Below are 21,822 nucleotides of genomic sequence, written 5' to 3' on the forward strand. Positions count from 1 at the left end.
GTCTCCTAACTCATTTTCCTAACAAGACAACCTCAATGATAAGACGCACACTGTTTTCAATGCATTTCTTGCTAAAAGAGCTAAGATCGCGATTGTCTCTGTAGCTGAATGAGCTAGGACGCTATTCAACTCTAATCTAAGAGAGACTCACTAACTTCATGTAGGAACACCGTTAATTTGTCTCCTAACTCATTTTCCTAACAAGACAACCTCAATGATAAGACGCACACTGTTTTCAATGCATTTCTTGCTAAAAGAGCTAAGATCGTGATTGTCTCTGTTGCTGAATGAGCTAGGACGCTATTCAACTCTAATCTAAGAGAGACTCACTAACTTCATGTAGGAACACCGTTACTTTGTCTCCTACCTCATTTTCCTAACAAGACAACCTCAATGATAAGACGCACACTGTTTTCAATGCATTTCTTGCTAAAAGAGCTAAGATCGTGATTGTCTCTGTTGCTGAATGAGCTAGGACGCTATTCAACTCTAATCTAAGAGAGACTCACTAACTTCATGTAGGAACACCGTTACTTTGTCTCCTAACTCATTTTCCTAACAAGACAACCTCAATAATAAGACGCACACTGTTTTCAATGCATTTCTTGCTAAAAGAGCTAAGATCGCGATTGTCTCTGTAGCTGAATGAGCTAGGACGCTATTCAACTCTAATCTAAGAGAGACTCACTAACTTCATGTAGGATCACCGTTACTTTGTCTCCTAACTCATTTTCCTAACAAGACAACCTCAATGATAAGACGCACACTGTTTTCAATGCATTTCTTGCTAAAAGAGCTAAGATCGCGATTGTCTCTGTAGCTGAATGAGCTAGGACGCTATTCAACTCTAATCTAAGAGAGACTCACTAACTTCATGTAGGAACACCGTTACTTTGTCTCCTAACGCATTTTCCTAACAAGACAACCTCAATGATAAGACACACACTGTTTTCAATGCATTTCTTGCTAAAAGAGCTAAGATCGTGATTGTCTCTGTTGCTGAATGAGCTAGGACGCTATTCAACTCTAATCTAAGAGAGACTCACTAACTTCATGTAGGAACACCGTTACTTTGTCTCCTAACTCATTTTCCTAACAAGACAACCTCAATGATAAGACGCACACTGTTTTCAATGCATTTCTTGCTAAAAGAGCTAAGATTGCGACTGTCTCTGTAGCTGAATGAGCTAGGACGCTATTCAACTCTAATCTAAGAGAGACTCACTAACTTCATGTAGGAACACCGTTACTTTGTCTCCTAACTCAATTTCCTAACAAGACAACCTCAATGATAAGACGCACACTGTTTTCAATGCATTTCTTGCTAAAAGAGCTAAGATCGTGATTGTCTCTGTTGCTGAATGAGCTAGGACGCTATTGAACTCTAATCTAAGAGAGACTCACTAACTTCATGTAGGAACACCGTTACTTTGTCTCCTAACTCATTTTCCTAACAAGACAACCTCAATGATAAGACGCACACTGTTTTCAATGCATTTCTTGCTAAAAGAGCTAAGATCGCGATTGTCTCTGTAGCTGAATGAGCTAGGACGCTATTCAACTCTAATCTAAGAGAGACTCACTAACTTCATGTAGGAACACCGTTACTTTGTCTCCTAACGCATTTTCCTAACAAGACAACCTCAATGATACGCACACTGTTTTCAATGCATTTCTTGCTAAAAGAGCTAAGATCGTGATTGTCTCTGTTGCTGAATGAGCTAGGACGCTATTCAACTCTAATCTAAGAGAGACTCACTAACTTCATGTAGGAACACCGTTACTTTGTCTCCTAACGCATTTTCCTAACAAGACAACCTCAATGATAAGACACACACTGTTTTCAATGCATTTCTTGCTAAAAGAGCTAAGATCGTGATTGTCTCTGTTGCTGAATGAGCTAGGACGCTATTCAACTCTAATCTAAGAGAGACTCACTAACTTCATGTAGGAACACCGTTACTTTGTCTCCTAACTCATTTTCCTAACAAGACAACCTCAATGATAAGACGCACACTGTTTTCAATGCATTTCTTGCTAAAAGAGCTAAGATTGCGACTGTCTCTGTAGCTGAATGAGCTAGGACGCTATTCAACTCTAATCTAAGAGAGACTCACTAACTTCATGTAGGAACACCGTTACTTTGTCTCCTAACTCAATTTCCTAACAAGACAACCTCAATGATAAGACGCACACTGTTTTCAATGCATTTCTTGCTAAAAGAGCTAAGATCGTGATTGTCTCTGTTGCTGAATGAGCTAGGACGCTATTGAACTCTAATCTAAGAGAGACTCACTAACTTCATGTAGGAACACCGTTACTTTGTCTCCTAACTCATTTTCCTAACAAGACAACCTCAATGATAAGACGCACACTGTTTTCAATGCATTTCTTGCTAAAAGAGCTAAGATCGCGATTGTCTCTGTAGCTGAATGAGCTAGGACGCTATTCAACTCTAATCTAAGAGAGACTCACTAACTTCATGTAGGAACACCGTTACTTTGTCTCCTAACGCATTTTCCTAACAAGACAACCTCAATGATACGCACACTGTTTTCAATGCATTTCTTGCTAAAAGAGCTAAGATCGTGATTGTCTCTGTTGCTGAATGAGCTAGGACGCTATTCAACTCTAATCTAAGAGAGACTCACTAACTTCATGTAGGAACACCGTTACTTTGTCTCCTAACTCATTTTCCTAACAAGACAACCTCAATGATAAGACGCACACTGTTTTCAATGCATTTCTTGCTAAAAGAGCTAAGATCGCGATTGTCTCTGTAGCTGAATGAGCTAAGACGCTATTCAACTCTAATCTAAAAGAGACTCACTAACTTCATGTAGGAACACCGTTACTTTGTCTCCTAACTCATTTTCCTAACAAGACAACCTCAATGATAAGACGCACACTGTTTTCAATGCATTTCTTACTAAAAGAGCTAAGATCGTGATTGTCTCTGTTGCTGAATGAGCTAGGACGCTATTCAACTCTAATCTAAGAGAGACTCACTAACTTCATGTAGGAACACCGTTACTTTGTCTCCTAACTCATTTTCCTAACAAGACAACCTCAATGATAAGACGCACACTGTTTTCAATGCATTTCTTGCTAAAAGAGCTAAGATCGCGATTGTCTCTGTAGCTGAATGAGCTAGGACGCTATTCAACTCTAATCTAAGAGAGACTCACTAACTTCATGTAGGAACACCGTTACTTTGTCTCCTAACTCATTTTCCTAACAAGACAACCTCAATGATAAGACGCACACTGTTTTCAATGCATTTCTTGCTAAAAGAGCTAAGATCGTGATTGTCTCTGTTGCTGAATGAGCTAGGACGCTATTCAACTCTAATCTAAGAGAGACTCACTAACTTCATGTAGGAACTCCTAACTCATTTTCCTAACAAGACAACCTCAATAATAAGACGCACACTGTTTTCAATGCATTTCTTGCTAAAAGAGCTAAGATCGTGATTGTCTCTGTTGTTGAATGAGCTAGGACGCTATTCAACTCTAATCTAAGAGAGACTCACTAACTTCATGTAGGAACACCGTTACTTTGTCTCCTAACTCATTTTCCTAACAAGACAACCTCAATGATAAGACGCACACTGTTTTCAATGCATTTCTTGCTAAAAGGGCTAAGATCGTGATTGTCTCTGTTGCTGAATGAGCTTAGGACGCTATTAAACTCTAATCTAAGAGAGACTCACTAACTTCATGTAGGAACACCGTTACTTTGTCTCCTAACGCATTTTCCTAACAAGACAACCTCAATGATAAGACGCACACTGTTTTCAATGCATTTCTTGCTAAAAGAGCTAAGATCGCGATTGTCTCTGTTGCTGAATGAGCTAGGACGCTATTCAACTCTAATCTAAGAGAGACTCACTAACTTCATGTAGGAACACCGTTACTTTGTCTCCTAACTCATTTTCCTAACAAGACAACCTCAATGATAAGACGCACACTGTTTTCAATGCATTTCTTGCTAAAAGAGCTAAGATCGCGATTGTCTCTGTAGCTGAATGAGCTAGGACGCTATTCAACTCTAATCTGAGAGAGACTCACTAACTTCATGTAGGAACACCGTTAATTTGTCTCCTAACTCATTTTCCTAACAAGACAACCTCAATGATAAGACGCACACTGTTTTCAATGCATTTCTTGCTAAAAGAGCTAAGATCGTGATTGTCTCTGTTGCTGAATAAGCTAGGACGCTATTCAACTCTAATCTAAGAGAGACTCACTAACTTCATGTAGGAACACCGTTACTTTGTCTCCTACCTCATTTTCCTAACAAGACAACCTCAATGATAAGACGCACACTGTTTTCAATGCATTTCTTGCTAAAAGAGCTAAGATCGTGATTGTCTCTGTTGCTGAATGAGCTAGGACGCTATTCAACTCTAATCTAAGAGAGACTCACTAACTTCATGTAGGAACACCGTTACTTTGTCTCCTAACTCATTTTCCTAACAAGACAACCTCAATGATAAGACGCACACTGTTTTCAATGCATTTCTTGCTAAAAGAGCTAAGATCGCGATTGTCTCTGTAGCTGAATGAGCTAGGACGCTATTCAACTCTAATCTAAGAGAGACTCACTAACTTCATGTAGGAACACCGTTACTTTCTCTCCTAACTCATTTTCCTAACAAGACAACCTCAATGATAAGACGCACACTGTTTTCAATGCATTTCTTGCTAAAAGAGCTAAGATCGCGATTGTCTCTGTAGCTGAATGAGCTAGGACGCTATTCAACTCTAATCTAAGAGAGACTCACTAACTTCATGTAGGAACACCGTTACTTTGTCTCCTAACGCATTTTCCTAACAAGACAACCTCAATGATAAGACACACACTGTTTTCAATGCATTTCTTGCTAAAAGAGCTAAGATCGTGATTGTCTCTGTTGCTGAATGAGCTAGGACGCTATTCAACTCTAATCTAAGAGAGACTCACTAACTTCATGTAGGAACACCGTTACTTTGTCTCCTAACTCATTTTCCTAACAAGACAACCTCAATGATAAGACGCACACTGTTTTCAATGCATTTCTTGCTAAAAGAGCTAAGATTGCGACTGTCTCTGTAGCTGAATGAGCTAGGACGCTATTCAACTCTAATCTAAGAGAGACTCACTAACTTCATCTAGGAACACCGTTACTTTGTCTCCTAACTCAATTTCCTAACAAGACAACCTCAATGATAAGACGCACACTGTTTTCAATGCATTTCTTGCTAAAAGAGCTAAGATCGTGATTGTCTCTGTTGCTGAATGAGCTAGGACGCTATTCAACTCTAATCTAAGAGAGACTCACTAACTTCATGTAGGAACACCGTTACTTTGTCTCCTAACTCATTTTCCTAACAAGACAACCTCAATGATAAGACGCACACTGTTTTCAATGCATTTCTTGCTAAAAGAGCTAAGATCGCGATTGTCTCTGTAGCTGAATGAGCTAAGACGCTATTCAACTCTAATCTAAAAGAGACTCACTAACTTCATGTAGGAACACCGTTACTTTGTCTCCTAACTCATTTTCCTAACAAGACAACCTCAATGATAAGACGCACACTGTTTTCAATGCATTTCTTGCTAAAAGAGCTAAGATTGCGACTGTCTCTGTAGCTGAATGAGCTAGGACGCTATTCAACTCTAATCTAAGAGAGACTCACTAACTTCATGTAGGAACACCGTTACTTTGTCTCCTAACTCATTTTCCTAACAAGACAACCTCAATGATAAGACGCACACTGTTTTCAATGCATTTCTTGCTAAAAGAGCTAAGATCGTGATTGTCTCTGTTGCTGAATGAGCTAGGACGCTATTCAACTCTAATCTAAGAGAGACTCACTAACTTCATGTAGGAACACCGTTACTTTGTCTCCTAACTCATTTTCCTAACAAGACAACCTCAATGATAAGACGCACACTGTTTTCAATGCATTTCTTGCTAAAAGAGCTAAGATCGCGATTGTCTCTGTAGCTGAATGAGCTAAGACGCTATTCAACTCTAATCTAAAAGAGACTCACTAACTTCATGTAGGAACACCGTTACTTTGTCTCCTAACTCATTTTCCTAACAAGACAACCTCAATGATAAGACGCACACTGTTTTCAATGCATTTCTTGCTAAAAGAGCTAAGATCGTGATTGTCTCTGTTGCTGAATGAGCTAGGACGCTATTCAACTTTAATCTAAGAGAGACTCACTAACTTCATGTAGGAACACCGTTACTTTGTCTCCTAACTCATTTTCCTAACAAGACAACCTCAATGATAAGACGCACACTGTTTTCAATGCATTTCTGGCTAAAAGAGCTAAGATCGCGATTGTCTCTGTAGCTGAATGAGCTAGGACGCTATTCAACTCTAATCTAAGAGAGACTCACTAACTTCATGTAGGAACACCGTTACTTTGTCTCCTAACTCATTTTCCTAACAAGACAACCTCAATGATAAGACGCACACTGTTTTCAATGCATTTCTTGCTAAAAGAGCTAAGATCGCGATTGTCTCTGTAGCTGAATGAGCTAGGACGCTATTCAACTCTAATCTAAGAGAGACTCACTAACTTCATGTAGGAACACCGTTACTTTGTCTCCTAACGCATTTTCCTAACAAGACAACCTCAATGATAAGACACACACTGTTTTCAATGCATTTCTTGCTAAAAGAGCTAAGATCGCGATTGTCTCTGTTGCTGAATGAGCTAGGACGCTATTCAACTCTAATCTAAGAGAGACTCACTAACTTCATGTAGGAACACCGTTACTTTGTCTCCTAACTCATTTTCCTAACAAGACAACCTCAATGATAAGACGCACACTGTTTTCAATGCATTTCTTGCTAAAAGAGCTAAGATCGCGATTGTCTCTGTAGCTGAATGAGCTAGGACGCTATTCAACTCTAATCTAAGAGAGACTCACTAACTTCATGTAGGAACACCGTTAATTTGTCTCCTAACTCATTTTCCTAACAAGACAACCTCAATGATAAGACGCACACTGTTTTCAATGCATTTCTTGCTAAAAGAGCTAAGATCGTGATTGTCTCTGTTGCTGAATGAGCTAGGACGCTATTCAACTCTAATCTAAGAGAGACTCACTAACTTCATGTAGGAACACCGTTACTTTGTCTCCTAACTCATTTTCCTAACAAGACAACCTCAATGATAAGACGCTCACTGTTTTCAATGCATTTCTTGCTAAAAGAGCTAAGATTGCGACTGTCTCTGTAGCTGAATGAGCTAGGACGCTATTCAACTCTAATCTAAGAGAGACTCACTAACTTCATCTAGGAACACCGTTACTTTGTCTCCTAACTCAATTTCCTAACAAGACAACCTCAATGATAAGACGCACACTGTTTTCAATGCATTTCTTGCTAAAAGAGCTAAGATCGTGATTGTCTCTGTTGCTGAATGAGCTAGGACGCTATTCAACTCTAATCTAAGAGAGACTCACTAACTTCATGTAGGAACACCGTTACTTTGTCTCCTAACTCATTTTCCTAACAAGACAACCTCAATGATAAGACGCACACTGTTTTCAATGCATTTCTGGCTAAAAGAGCTAAGATCGCGATTGTCTCTGTAGCTGAATGAGCTAGGACGCTATTCAACTCTAATCTAAGAGAGACTCACTAACTTCATGTAGGAACACCGTTACTTTGTCTCCTAACTCATTTTCCTAACAAGACAACCTCAATGATAAGACGCTCACTGTTTTCAATGCATTTCTTGCTAAAAGAGCTAAGATTGCGACTGTCTCTGTAGCTGAATGAGCTAGGACGCTATTCAACTCTAATCTAAGAGAGACTCACTAACTTCATCTAGGAACACCGTTACTTTGTCTCCTAACTCAATTTCCTAACAAGACAACCTCAATGATAAGACGCACACTGTTTTCAATGCATTTCTTGCTAAAAGAGCTAAGATCGTGATTGTCTCTGTTGCTGAATGAGCTAGGACGCTATTCAACTCTAATCTAAGAGAGACTCACTAACTTCATGTAGGAACACCGTTACTTTGTCTCCTAACTCATTTTCCTAACAAGACAACCTCAATGATAAGACGCACACTGTTTTCAATGCATTTCTTGCTAAAAGAGCTAAGATCGCGATTGTCTCTGTAGCTGAATGAGCTAGGACGCTATTCAACTCTAATCTAAGAGAGACTCACTAACTTCATGTAGGAACACCGTTACTTTGTCTCCTAACGCATTTTCCTAACAAGACAACCTCAATGATAAGACGCACACTGTTTTCAATGCATTTCTTGCTAAAAGAGCTAAGATCGTGATTGTCTCTGTTGCTGAATGAGCTAGGACGCTATTCAACTCTAATCTAAGAGAGACTCATTAACTTCATGTAGGAACACCGTTACTTTGTCTCCTAACTCATTTTCCTAACAAGACAACCTCAATGATAAGACGCACACTGTTTTCAATGCATTTCTTGCTAAAAGAGCTAAGATCGCGATTGTCTCTGTAGCTGAATGAGCTAAGACGCTATTCAACTCTAATCTAAAAGAGACTCACTAACTTCATGTAGGAACACCGTTACTTTGTCTCCTAACTCATTTTCCTAACAAGACAACCTCAATGATAAGACGCACACTGTTTTCAATGCATTTCTTGCTAAAAGAGCTAAGATCGTGATTGTCTCTGTTGCTGAATGAGCTAGGACGCTATTCAACTCTAATCTAAGAGAGACTCACTAACTTCATGTAGGAACACCGTTACTTTGTCTCCTAACTCATTTTCCTAACAAGACAACCTCAATGATAAGACGCACACTGTTTTCAATGCATTTCTTGCTAAAAGAGCTAAGATCGCGATTGTCTCTGTAGCTGAATGAGCTAGGACGCTATTCAACTCTAATCTAAGAGAGACTCACTAACTTCATGTAGGAACACCGTTACTTTGTCTCCTAACTCATTTTCCTAACAAGACAACCTCAATGATAAGACGCACACTGTTTTCAATGCATTTCTTGCTAAAAGAGCTAAGATCGTGATTGTCTCTGTTGCTGAATGAGCTAGGACGCTATTCAACTCTAATCTAAGAGAGACTCACTAACTTCATGTAGGAACTCCTAACTCATTTTCCTAACAAGACAACCTCAATAATAAGACGCACACTGTTTTCAATGCATTTCTTGCTAAAAGAGCTAAGATCGTGATTGTCTCTGTTGCTGAATGAGCTAGGACGCTATTCAACTCTAATCTAAGAGAGGCTCACCAACTTCATGTAGGAACACCGTTACTTTGTCTCCTAACTCATTTTCCTAACAAGACAACCTCAATGATAAGACGCACACTGTTTTCAATGCATTTCTTGCTAAAAGAGCTAAGATCGTGATTGTCTCTGTTGTTGAATGAGATAGGACGCTATTCAACTCTAATCTAAGAGAGACTCACTAACTTCATGTAGGAACACCGTTACTTTGTCTCCTAACTCATTTTCCTAACAAGACAACCTCAATGATAAGACGCACACTGTTTTCAATGCATTTCTTGCTAAAAGGGCTAAGATCGTGATTGTCTCTGTTGCTGAATGAGCTTAGGACGCTATTAAACTCTAATCTAAGAGAGACTCACTAACTTCATGTAGGAACACCGTTACTTTGTCTCCTAACGCATTTTCCTAACAAGACAACCTCAATGATAAGACGCACACTGTTTTCAATGCATTTCTTGCTAAAAGAGCTAAGATCGCGATTGTCTCTGTTGCTGAATGAGCTAGGACGCTATTCAACTCTAATCTAAGAGAGACTCACTAACTTCATGTAGGAACACCGTTACTTTGTCTCCTAACTCATTTTCCTAACAAGACAACCTCAATGATAAGACGCACACTGTTTTCAATGCATTTCTTGCTAAAAGAGCTAAGATCGCGATTGTCTCTGTAGCTGAATGAGCTAGGACGCTATTCAACTCTAATCTAAGAGAGACTCACTAACTTCATGTAGGAACACCGTTAATTTGTCTCCTAACTCATTTTCCTAACAAGACAACCTCAATGATAAGACGCACACTGTTTTCAATGCATTTCTTGCTAAAAGAGCTAAGATCGTGATTGTCTCTGTTGCTGAATGAGCTAGGACGCTATTCAACTCTAATCTAAGAGAGACTCACTAACTTCATGTAGGAACACCGTTACTTTGTCTCCTACCTCATTTTCCTAACAAGACAACCTCAATGATAAGACGCACACTGTTTTCAATGCATTTCTTGCTAAAAGAGCTAAGATCGTGATTGTCTCTGTTGCTGAATGAGCTAGGACGCTATTCAACTCTAATCTAAGAGAGACTCACTAACTTCATGTAGGAACACCGTTACTTTGTCTCCTAACTCATTTTCCTAACAAGACAACCTCAATGATAAGACGCACACTGTTTTCAATGCATTTCTTGCTAAAAGAGCTAAGATCGCGATTGTCTCTGTAGCTGAATAAGCTAGGACGCTATTCAACTCTAATCTAAGAGAGACTCACTAACTTCATGTAGGAACACCGTTACTTTGTCTCCTAACTCATTTTCCTAACAAGACAACCTCAATGATAAGACGCACACTGTTTTCAATGCATTTCTTGCTAAAAGAGCTAAGATCGCGATTGTCTCTGTAGCTGAATGAGCTAGGACGCTATTCAACTCTAATCTAAGAGAGACTCACTAACTTCATGTAGGAACACCGTTACTTTGTCTCCTAACGCATTTTCCTAACAAGACAACCTCAATGATAAGACACACACTTTTTTCAATGCATTTCTTGCTAAAAGAGCTAAGATCGTGATTGTCTCTGTTGCTGAATGAGCTAGGACGCTATTCAACTCTAATCTAAGAGAGACTCACTAACTTCATGTAGGAACACCGTTACTTTGTCTCCTAACTCATTTTCCTAACAAGACAACCTCAATGATAAGACGCACACTGTTTTCAATGCATTTCTTGCTAAAAGAGCTAAGATTGCGACTGTCTCTGTAGCTGAATGAGCTAGGACGCTATTCAACTCTAATCTAAGAGAGACTCACTAACTTCATGTAGGAACACCGTTACTTTGTCTCCTAACTCAATTTCCTAACAAGACAACCTCAATGATAAGACGCACACTGTTTTCAATGCATTTCTTGCTAAAAGAGCTAAGATCGTGATTGTCTCTGTTGCTGAATGAGCTAGGACGCTATTCAACTCTAATCTAAGAGAGACTCACTAACTTCATGTAGGAACACCGTTACTTTGTCTCCTAACTCATTTTCCTAACAAGACAACCTCAATGATAAGACGCACACTGTTTTCAATGCATTTCTTGCTAAAAGAGCTAAGATCACGATTGTCTCTGTAGCTGAATGAGCTAGGACGCTATTCAACTCTAATCTAAGAGAGACTCACTAACTTCATGTAGGAACACCGTTACTTTGTCTCCTAACGCATTTTCCTAACAAGACAACCTCAATGATAAGACGCACACTGTTTTCAATGCATTTCTTGCTAAAAGAGCTAAGATCGTGATTGTCTCTGTTGCTGAATGAGCTAGGACGCTATTCAACTCTAATCTAAGAGAGACTCACTAACTTCATGTAGGAACACCGTTACTTTGTCTCCTAACTCATTTTCCTAACAAGACAACCTCAATGATAAGACGCACACTGTTTTCAATGCATTTCTTGCTAAAAGAGCTAAGATCGCGATTGTCTCTGTAGCTGAATGAGCTAAGACGCTATTCAACTCTAATCTAAAAGAGACTCACTAACTTCATGTAGGAACACCGTTACTTTGTCTCCTAACTCATTTTCCTAACAAGACAACCTCAATGATAAGACGCACACTGTTTTCAATGCATTTCTTGCTAAAAGAGCTAAGATCGTGATTGTCTCTGTTGCTGAATGAGTTAGGACGCTATTCAACTCTAATCTAAGAGAGACTCACTAACTTCATGTAGGAACACCGTTACTTTGTCTCCTAACTCATTTTCCTAACAAGACAACCTCAATGATAAGACGCACACTGTTTTCAATGCATTTCTTGCTAAAAGAGCTAAGATAGCGATTGTCTCTGTAGCTGAATGAGCTAGGACGCTATTCAACTCTAATCTAAGAGAGACTCACTAACTTCATGTAGGAACACCGTTACTTTGTCTCCTAACTCATTTTCCTAACAAGACAACCTCAATGATAAGACGCACACTGTTTTCAATGCATTTCTTGCTAAAAGAGCTAAGATCGCGATTGTCTCTGTAGCTGAATGAGCTAGGACGCTATTCAACTCTAATCTAAGAGAGACTCACTAACTTCATGTAGGAACACCGTTACTTTGTCTCCTAACGCATTTTCCTAACAAGACAACCTCAATGATAAGACGCACACTGTTTTCAATGCATTTCTTGCTAAAAGAGCTAAGATCGTGATTGTCTCTGTTGCTGAATGAGCTAGGACGCTATTCAACTCTAATCTAAGAGAGACTCACTAACTTCATGTAGGAACACCGTTACTTTGTCTCCTAACTCATTTTCCTAACAAGACAACCTCAATGATAAGACGCACACTGTTTTCAATGCATTTCTTGCTAAAAGAGCTAAGATCGCGATTGTCTCTGTAGCTGAATGAGCTAAGACGCTATTCAACTCTAATCTAAAAGAGACTCACTAACTTCATGTAGGAACACCGTTACTTTGTCTCCTAACTCATTTTCCTAACAAGACAACCTCAATGATAAGACGCACACTGTTTTCAATGCATTTCTTGCTAAAAGAGCTAAGATCGCGATTGTCTCTGTTGCTGAATGAGCTAGGACGCTATTCAACTCTAATCTAAGAGAGACTCACTTACTTCATGTAGGAACACCGTTACTTTGTCTCCTAACTCATTTTCCTAACAAGACAACCTCAATGATAAGACGCACACTGTTTTCAATGCATTTCTTCCTAAAAGAGCTAAGATCGTGATTGTCTCTGTTGCTGAATGAGCTAGGACGCTATTCAACTCTAATCTAAGAGAGACTCACTAACTTCATGTAGGAACTCCTAACTCATTTTCCTAACAAGACAACCTCAATAATAAGACGCACACTGTTTTCAATGCATTTCTTGCTAAAAGAGCTAAGATCGTGATTGTCTCTGTTGCTGAATGAGCTAGGACGCTATTCAACTCTAATCTAAGAGAGACTCACTAACTTCATGTAGGAACACCGTTACTTTGTCTCCTAACTCATTTTCCTAACAAGACAACCTCAATGATAAGACGCACACTGTTTTCAATGCATTTCTTGCTAAAAGAGCTAAGATCGTGATTGTCTCTGTTGCTGAATGAGCTAGGACGGTATTCAACTCTAATCTAAGAGAGACTCACTAACTTCATGTAGGAACACCGTTACTTTGTCTCCTAACTCATTTTCCTAACAAGACAACCTCAATGATAAGACGCACACTGTTTTCAATGCATTTCTTGCTAAAAGGGCTAAGATCGTGATTGTCTCTGTTGCTGAATGAGCTTAGGACGCTATTAAACTCTAATCTAAGAGAGACTCACTAACTTCATGTAGGAACACCGTTACTTTGTCTCCTAACTCATTTTCCTAACAAGACAACCTCAATGATAAGACGCACACTGTTTTCAATGCATTTCTTGCTAAAAGAGCTAAGATCGTGATTGTCTCTGTTGCTGAATGAGCTAGGACGCTATTCAACTCTAATCTAAGAGAGACTCACTAACTTCATGTAGGAACACCGTTACTTTGTCTCCTAACTCATTTTCCTAACAAGACAACCTCAATGATAAGACGCACACTGTTTTCAATGCATTTCTTGCTAAAAGAGCTAAGATCGTGATTGTCTCTGTAGCTGAATGAGCTAGGACGCTATTCAACTCTAATCTAAGAGAGACTCACTAACTTCATGTAGGAACACCGTTACTTTGTCTCCTAACTCATTTTCCTAACAAGACAACCTCAATGATAAGACGTTTTCAATGCATTTCTTGCTAAAAGAGCTAAGATCGCGATTGTCTCTGTTGCTGAATGAGCTAGGACGCTATTCAACTCTAATCTAAGAGAGACTCACTAACTTCATGTAGGAACACCGTTACTTTGTCTCCTAACGCATTTTCCTAACAAGACAACCTCAATGATAAGACGCACACTGTTTTCAATGCATTTCTTGCTAAAAGAGCTAAGATCGTGATTGTCTCTGTTGCTGAATGAGCTAGGACGCTATTCAACTCTAATCTAAGAGAGACTCACTAACTTCATGTAGGAACACCGTTACTTTGTCTCCTAACTCATTTTCCTAACAAGACAACCTCAATGATAAGACGCACACTGTTTTCAATGCATTTCTTGCTAAAAGAGCTAAGATCGCGATTGTCTCTGTTGCTGAATGAGCTAGGACGCTATTCAACTCTAATCTAAGAGAGACTCACTAACTTCATGTAGGAACACCGTTACTTTGTCTCCTAACTCATTTTCCTAACAAGACAACCTCAATGATAAGACGCACACTGTTTTCATTGCATTTCTTGCTAAAAGAGCTAAGATCGTGATTGTCTCTGTTGCTGAATGAGCTAGGACGCTATTCAACTCTAATCTAAGAGAGACTCACTAACTTCATGTAGGAACACCGTTACTTTGTCTCCTAACTCATTTTCCTAACAAGACAACCTCAATGATAAGACGCACACTGTTTTCAATGCATTTCTTGCTAAAAGAGCTAAGATCGTGATTGTCTCTGTTGCTGAATGAGCTAGGACGCTATTCAACTCTAATCTAAGAGAGACTCACTAACTTCATGTAGGAACACCGTTACTTTGTCTCCTAACTCATTTTCCTAACAAGACAACCTCAATGATAAGACGTTTTCAATGCATTTCTTGCTAAAAGAGCTAAGATCGCGATTGTCTCTGTTGCTGAATGAGCTAGGACACTATTCAACTCTAATCTAAGAGAGACTCACTAACTTCATGTAGGAACACCGTTACTTTGTCTCCTAACGCATTTTCCTAACAAGACAACCTCAATGATAAGACGCACACTGTTTTCAATGCATTTCTTGCTAAAAGAGCTAAGATCGTGATTGTCTCTGTTGCTGAATGAGCTAGGACGCTATTCAACTCTAATCTAAGAGAGACTCACTAACTTCATGTAGGAACACCGTTACTTTGTCTCCTAACTCATTTTCCTAACAAGACAACCTCAATGATAAGACGCACACTGTTTTCAATGCATTTCTTGCTAAAAGAGCTAAGATCGCGATTGTCTCTGTTGCTGAATGAGCTAGGACGCTATTCAACTCTAATCTAAGAGAGACTCACTAACTTCATGTAGGAACACCGTTACTTTGTCTCCTAACGCATTTTCCTAACAAGACAACCTCAATGATAAGACGCACACTGTTTTCAATGCATTTCTTGCTAAAAGAGCTAAGATCGCGATTGTCTCTGTTGCTGAATGAGCTAGGACGCTATTCAACTCTAATCTAAGAGAGACTCACTAACTTCATGTAGGAACACCGTTACTTTGTCTCCTAACTCATTTTCCTAACAAGACAACCTCAATGATAAGACGCACACTGTTTTCAATGCATTTCTGGCTAAAAGAGCTAAGATCGCGATTGTCTCTGTAGCTGAATGAGCTAGGACGCTATTCAACTCTAATCTAAGAGAGACTCACTAACTTCATGTAGGAACACCGTTACTTTGTCTCCTAACTCATTTTCCTAACAAGACAACCTCAATGATAAGACGCACACTGTTTTCAACGCATTTCTTGCTAAAAGAGCTAAGATCGCGATTGTCTCTGTAGCTGAATGAGCTAAGACGCTATTCAACTCTAATCTAAAAGAGACTCACTAACTTCATGTAGGAACACCGTTACTTTGTCTCCTAACTCATTTTCCTAACAAGACAACCTCAATGATAAGACGCACACTGTTTTCAATGCATTTCTTGCTAAAAGAGCTAAGATCGTGATTGTCTCTGTTGCTGAATGAGCTAGGACGCTATTCAACTCTAATCTAAGAGAGACTCACTAACTTCATGTAGGAACACCGTTACTTTGTCTCCTAACTCATTTTCCTAACAAGACAACCTCAATGATAAGACGCACACTGTTTTCAATGCATTTCTGGCTAAAAGAGCTAAGATCGCGATTGTCTCTGTAGCTGAATGAGCTAGGACGCTATTCAACTCTAATCTAAGAGAGACTCACTAACTTCATGTAGGAACACCGTTACTTTGTCTCCTAACTCATTTTCCTAACAAGACAACCTCAATGATAAGACGCACACTGTTTTCAATGCATTTCTTGCTAAAAGAGCTAAGATCGCGATTGTCTCTGTAGCTGAATGAGCTAGGACGCTATTCAACTCTAATCTAAGAGAGACTCACTAACTTCATGTAGGAACACCGTTACTTTGTCTCCTAACGCATTTTCCTAACAAGACAACCTCAATGATAAGACACACACTGTTTTCAATGCATTTCTTGCTAAAAGAGCTAAGATCGCGATTGTCTCTGTTGCTGAATGAGCTAGGACGCTATTCAACTCTAATCTAAGAGAGACTCACTAACTTCATGTAGGAACACCGTTACTTTGTCTCCTAACTCATTTTCCTAACAAGACAACCTCAATGATAAGACGCACACTGTTTTCAATGCATTTCTTGCTAAAAGAGCTAAGATCGCGATTGTCTCTGTAGCTGAATGAGCTAGGACGCTATTCAACTCTAATCTAAGAGAGACTCACTAACTTCATGTAGGAACACCGTTAATTTGTCTCCTAACTCATTTTCCTAACAAGACAACCTCAATGATAAGACGCACACTGTTTTCAATGCATTTCTTGCTAAAAGAGCTAAGATCGTGATTGTCTCTGTTGCTGAATGAGCTAGGACGCTATTCAACTCTAATCTAAGAGAGACTCACTAACTTCATCTAGGAACACCGTTACTTTGTCTCCTAACTCAATTTCCTAACAAGACAACCTCAATGATAAGACGCACACTGTTTTCAATGCATTTCTTGCTAAAAGAGCTAAGATCGTGATTGTCTCTGTTGCTGAATGAGCTAGGACGCTATTCAACTCTAATCTAAGAGAGACTCATTAACTTCATGTAGGAACACCGTTACTTTGTCTCCTAACTCATTTTCCTAACAAGACAACCTCAATGATAAGACGCACACTGTTTTCAATGCATTTCTTGCTAAAAGAGCTAAGATCGCGATTGTCTCTGTAGCTGAATGAGCTAAGACGCTATTCAACTCTAATCTAAAAGAGACTCACTAACTTCATGTAGGAACACCGTTACTTTGTCTCCTAACTCATTTTCCTACCAAGACAACCTCAATGATAAGACGCACACTGTTTTCAATGCATTTCTTGCTAAAAGAGCTAAGATCGTGATTGTCTCTGTTGCTGAATGAGCTAGGACGCTATTCAACTCTAATCTAAGAGAGACTCACTAACTTCATGTAGGAACACCGTTACTTTGTCTCCTAACTCATTTTCCTAACAAGACAACCTCAATGATAAGACGCACACTGTTTTCAATGCATTTCTTGCTAAAACAGCTAAGATCGCGATTGTCTCTGTAGCTGAATGAGCTAGGACGCTATTCAACTCTAATCTAAGAGAGACTCACTAACTTCATGTAGGAACACCGTTACTTTGTCTCCTAACTCATTTTCCTAACAAGACAACCTCAATGATAAGACGCACACTGTTTTCAATGCATTTCTTGCTAAAAGAGCTAAGATCGTGATTGTCTCTGTTGCTGAATGAGCTAGGACGCTATTCAACTCTAATCTAAGAGAGACTCACTAACTTCATGTAGGAACTCCTAACTCATTTTCCTAACAAGACAACCTCAATAATAAGACGCACACTGTTTTCAATGCATTTCTTGCTAAAAGAGCTAAGATCGTGATTGTCTCTGTTGCTGAATGAGCTAGGACGCTATTCAACTCTAATCTAAGAGAGGCTCACCAACTTCATGTAGGAACACCGTTACTTTGTCTCCTAACTCATTTTCCTAACAAGACAACCTCAATGATAAGACGCACACTGTTTTCAATGCATTTCTTGCTAAAAGAGCTAAGATCGTGATTGTCTCTGTTGTTGAATGAGATAGGACGCTATTCAACTCTAATCTAAGAGAGACTCACTAACTTCATGTAGGAACACCGTTACTTTGTCTCCTAACTCATTTTCCTAACAAGACAACCTCAATGATAAGACGCACACTGTTTTCAATGCATTTCTTGCTAAAAGGGCTAAGATCGTGATTGTCTCTGTTGCTGAATGAGCTTAGGACGCTATTAAACTCTAATCTAAGAGAGACTCACTAACTTCATGTAGGAACACCGTTACTTTGTCTCCTAACGCATTTTCCTAACAAGACAACCTCAATGATAAGACGCACACTGTTTTCAATGCATTTCTTGCTAAAAGAGCTAAGATCGCGATTGTCTCTGTTGCTGAATGAGCTAGGACGCTATTCAACTCTAATCTAAGAGAGACTCACTAACTTCATGTAGGAACACCGTTACTTTGTCTCCTAACTCATTTTCCTAACAAGACAACCTCAATGATAAGACGCACACTGTTTTCAATGCATTTCTTGCTAAAAGAGCTAAGATCGTGATTGTCTCTGTTGCTGAATGAGCTAGGACGCTATTCAACTCTAATCTAAGAGAGACTCACTAACTTCATGTAGGAACACCGTTACTTTGTCTCCTAACTCATTTTCCTAACAAGACAACCTCAATGATAAGACGCACACTGTTTTCAATGCATTTCTTGCTAAAAGAGCTAAGATCGCGATTGTCTCTGTAGCTGAATAAGCTAGGACGCTATTCAACTCTAATCTAAGAGAGACTCACTAACTTCATGTAGGAACACCGTTACTTTGTCTCCTAACTCATTTTCCTAACAAGACAACCTCAATGATAAGACGCACACTGTTTTCAATGCATTTCTTGCTAAAAGAGCTAAGATCGCGATTGTCTCTGTAGCTGAATGAGCTAGGACGCTATTCAACTCTAATCTAAGAGAGACTCACTAACTTCATGTAGGAACACCGTTACTTTGTCTCCTAACACATTTTCCTAACAAGACAACCTCAATGATAAGACACACACTGTTTTCAATGCATTTCTTGCTAAAAGAGCTAAGATCGTGATTGTCTCTGTTGCTGAATGAGCTAGGACGCTATTCAACTCTAATCTAAGAGAGACTCACTAACTTCATGTAGGAACACCGTTACTTTGTCTCCTAACTCATTTTCCTAACAAGACAACCTCAATGATAAGACGCACACTGTTTTCAATGCATTTCTTGCTAAAAGAGCTAAGATTGCGACTGTCTCTGTAGCTGAATGAGCTAGGACGCTATTCAACTCTAATCTAAGAGAGACTCACTAACTTCATGTAGGAACACCGTTACTTTGTCTCCTAACTCAATTTCCTAACAAGACAACCTCAATGATAAGACGCACACTGTTTTCAATGCATTTCTTGCTAAAAGAGCTAAGATCGTGATTGTCTCTGTTGCTGAATGAGCTAGGACGCTATTCAACTCTAATCTAAGAGAGACTCACTAACTTCATGTAGGAACACCGTTACTTTGTCTCCTAACTCATTTTCCTAACAAGACAACCTCAATGATAAGACGCACACTGTTTTCAATGCATTTCTTGCTAAAAGAGCTAAGATCACGATTGTCTCTGTAGCTGAATGAGCTAGGACGCTATTCAACTCTAATCTAAGAGAGACTCACTAACTTCATGTAGGAACACCGTTACTTTGTCTCCTAACGCATTTTCCTAACAAGACAACCTCAATGATAAGACGCACACTGTTTTCAATGCATTTCTTGCTAAAAGAGCTAAGATCGTGATTGTCTCTGTTGCTGAATGAGCTAGGACGCTATTCAACTCTAATCTAAGAGAGACTCACTAACTTCATGTAGGAACACCGTTACTTTGTCTCCTAACTCATTTTCCTAACAAGACAACCTCAATGATAAGACGCACACTGTTTTCAATGCATTTCTTGCTAAAAGAGCTAAGATCGCGATTGTCTCTGTAGCTGAATGAGCTAAGACGCTATTCAACTCTAATCTAAAAGAGACTCACTAACTTCATGTAGGAACACCGTTACTTTGTCTCCTAACTCATTTTCCTAACAAGACAACCTCAATGATAAGACGCACACTGTTTTCAATGCATTTCTTGCTAAAAGAGCTAAGATCGTGATTGTCTCTGTTGCTGAATGAGCTAGGACGCTATTCAACTCTAATCTAAGAGAGACTCACTAACTTCATGTAGGAACACCGTTACTTTGTCTCCTAACTCATTTTCCTAACAAGACAACCTCAATGATAAGACGCACACTGTTTTCAATGCATTTCTTGCTAAAAGAGCTAAGATCGCGATTGTCTCTGTAGCTGAATGAGCTAGGACGCTATTCAACTCTAATCTAAGAGAGACTCACTAACTTCATGTAGGAACACCGTTACTTTGTCTCCTAACTCATTTTCCTAACAAGACAACCTCAATGATAAGACGCACACTGTTTTCAATGCATTTCTTGCTAAAAGAGCTAAGATCGCGATTGTCTCTGTAGCTGAATGAGCTAGGACGCTATTCAACTCAAATTTAAGAGAGACTCACTAACTTCATGTAGGAACACCGTTACTTTGTCTCCTAACGCATTTTCCTAACAAGACAACCTCAATGATAAGACGCACACTGTTTTCAATGCATTTCTTGCTAAAAGAGCTAAGATCGTGATTGTCTCTGTTGCTGAATGAGCTAGGACGCTATTCAACTCTAATCTAAGAGAGACTCACTAACTTCATGTAGGAACACCGTTACTTTGTCTCCTAACTCATTTTCCTAACAAGACAACCTCAATGATAAGACGCACACTGTTTTCAATGCATTTCTTGCTAAAAGAGCTAAGATCGCGATTGTCTCTGTAGCTGAATGAGCTAAGACGCTATTCAACTCTAATCTAAAAGAGACTCACTAACTTCATGTAGGAACACCGTTACTTTGTCTCCTAACTCATTTTCCTAACAAGACAACCTCAATGATAAGATGCACACTGTTTTCAATGCATTTCTTGCTAAAAGAGCTAAGATCGCGATTGTCTCTGTTGCTGAATGAGCTAGGACGCTATTCAACTCTAATCTAAGAGAGACTCACTTACTTCATGTAGGAACACCGTTACTTTGTCTCCTAACTCATTTTCCTAACAAGACAACCTCAATGATAAGACGCACACTGTTTTCAATGCATTTCTTGCTAAAAGAGCTAAGATCGCGATTGTCTCTGTAGCTGAATGAGCTAGGACGCTATTCAACTCTAATCTAAGAGAGACTCACTAACTTCAAGTAGGAACACCGTTACTTTGTCTCCTAACTCATTTTCCTAATAAGACAACCTCAATGATAAGACGCACACTGTTTTCAATGCATTTCTTGCTAAAAGAGCTAAGATCGCGATTGTCTCTGTAGCTGAATGAGCTAGGACGCTATTCAACTCTAATCTAAAAGAGACTCACTAACTTCATGTAGGAACACCGTTACTTTGTCTCCTAACGCATTTTCCTAACAAGACAACCTCAATGATAAGACGCACACTGTTTTCAATGCATTTCTTGCTAAAAGAGCTAAGATCGTGATTGTCTCTGTTGCTGAATGAGCTAGGACGCTATTCAACTCTAATCTAAGAGAGACTCACTAACTTCATGTAGGAACTCCTAACTCATTTTCCTAACAAGACAACCTCAATAATAAGACGCACACTGTTTTCAATGCATTTCTT

Source organism: Engystomops pustulosus, chromosome 11 (genome assembly GCF_040894005.1).
Source record: "Engystomops pustulosus chromosome 11, aEngPut4.maternal, whole genome shotgun sequence".
Lineage (NCBI taxonomy): Eukaryota > Metazoa > Chordata > Amphibia > Anura > Leptodactylidae > Engystomops > Engystomops pustulosus.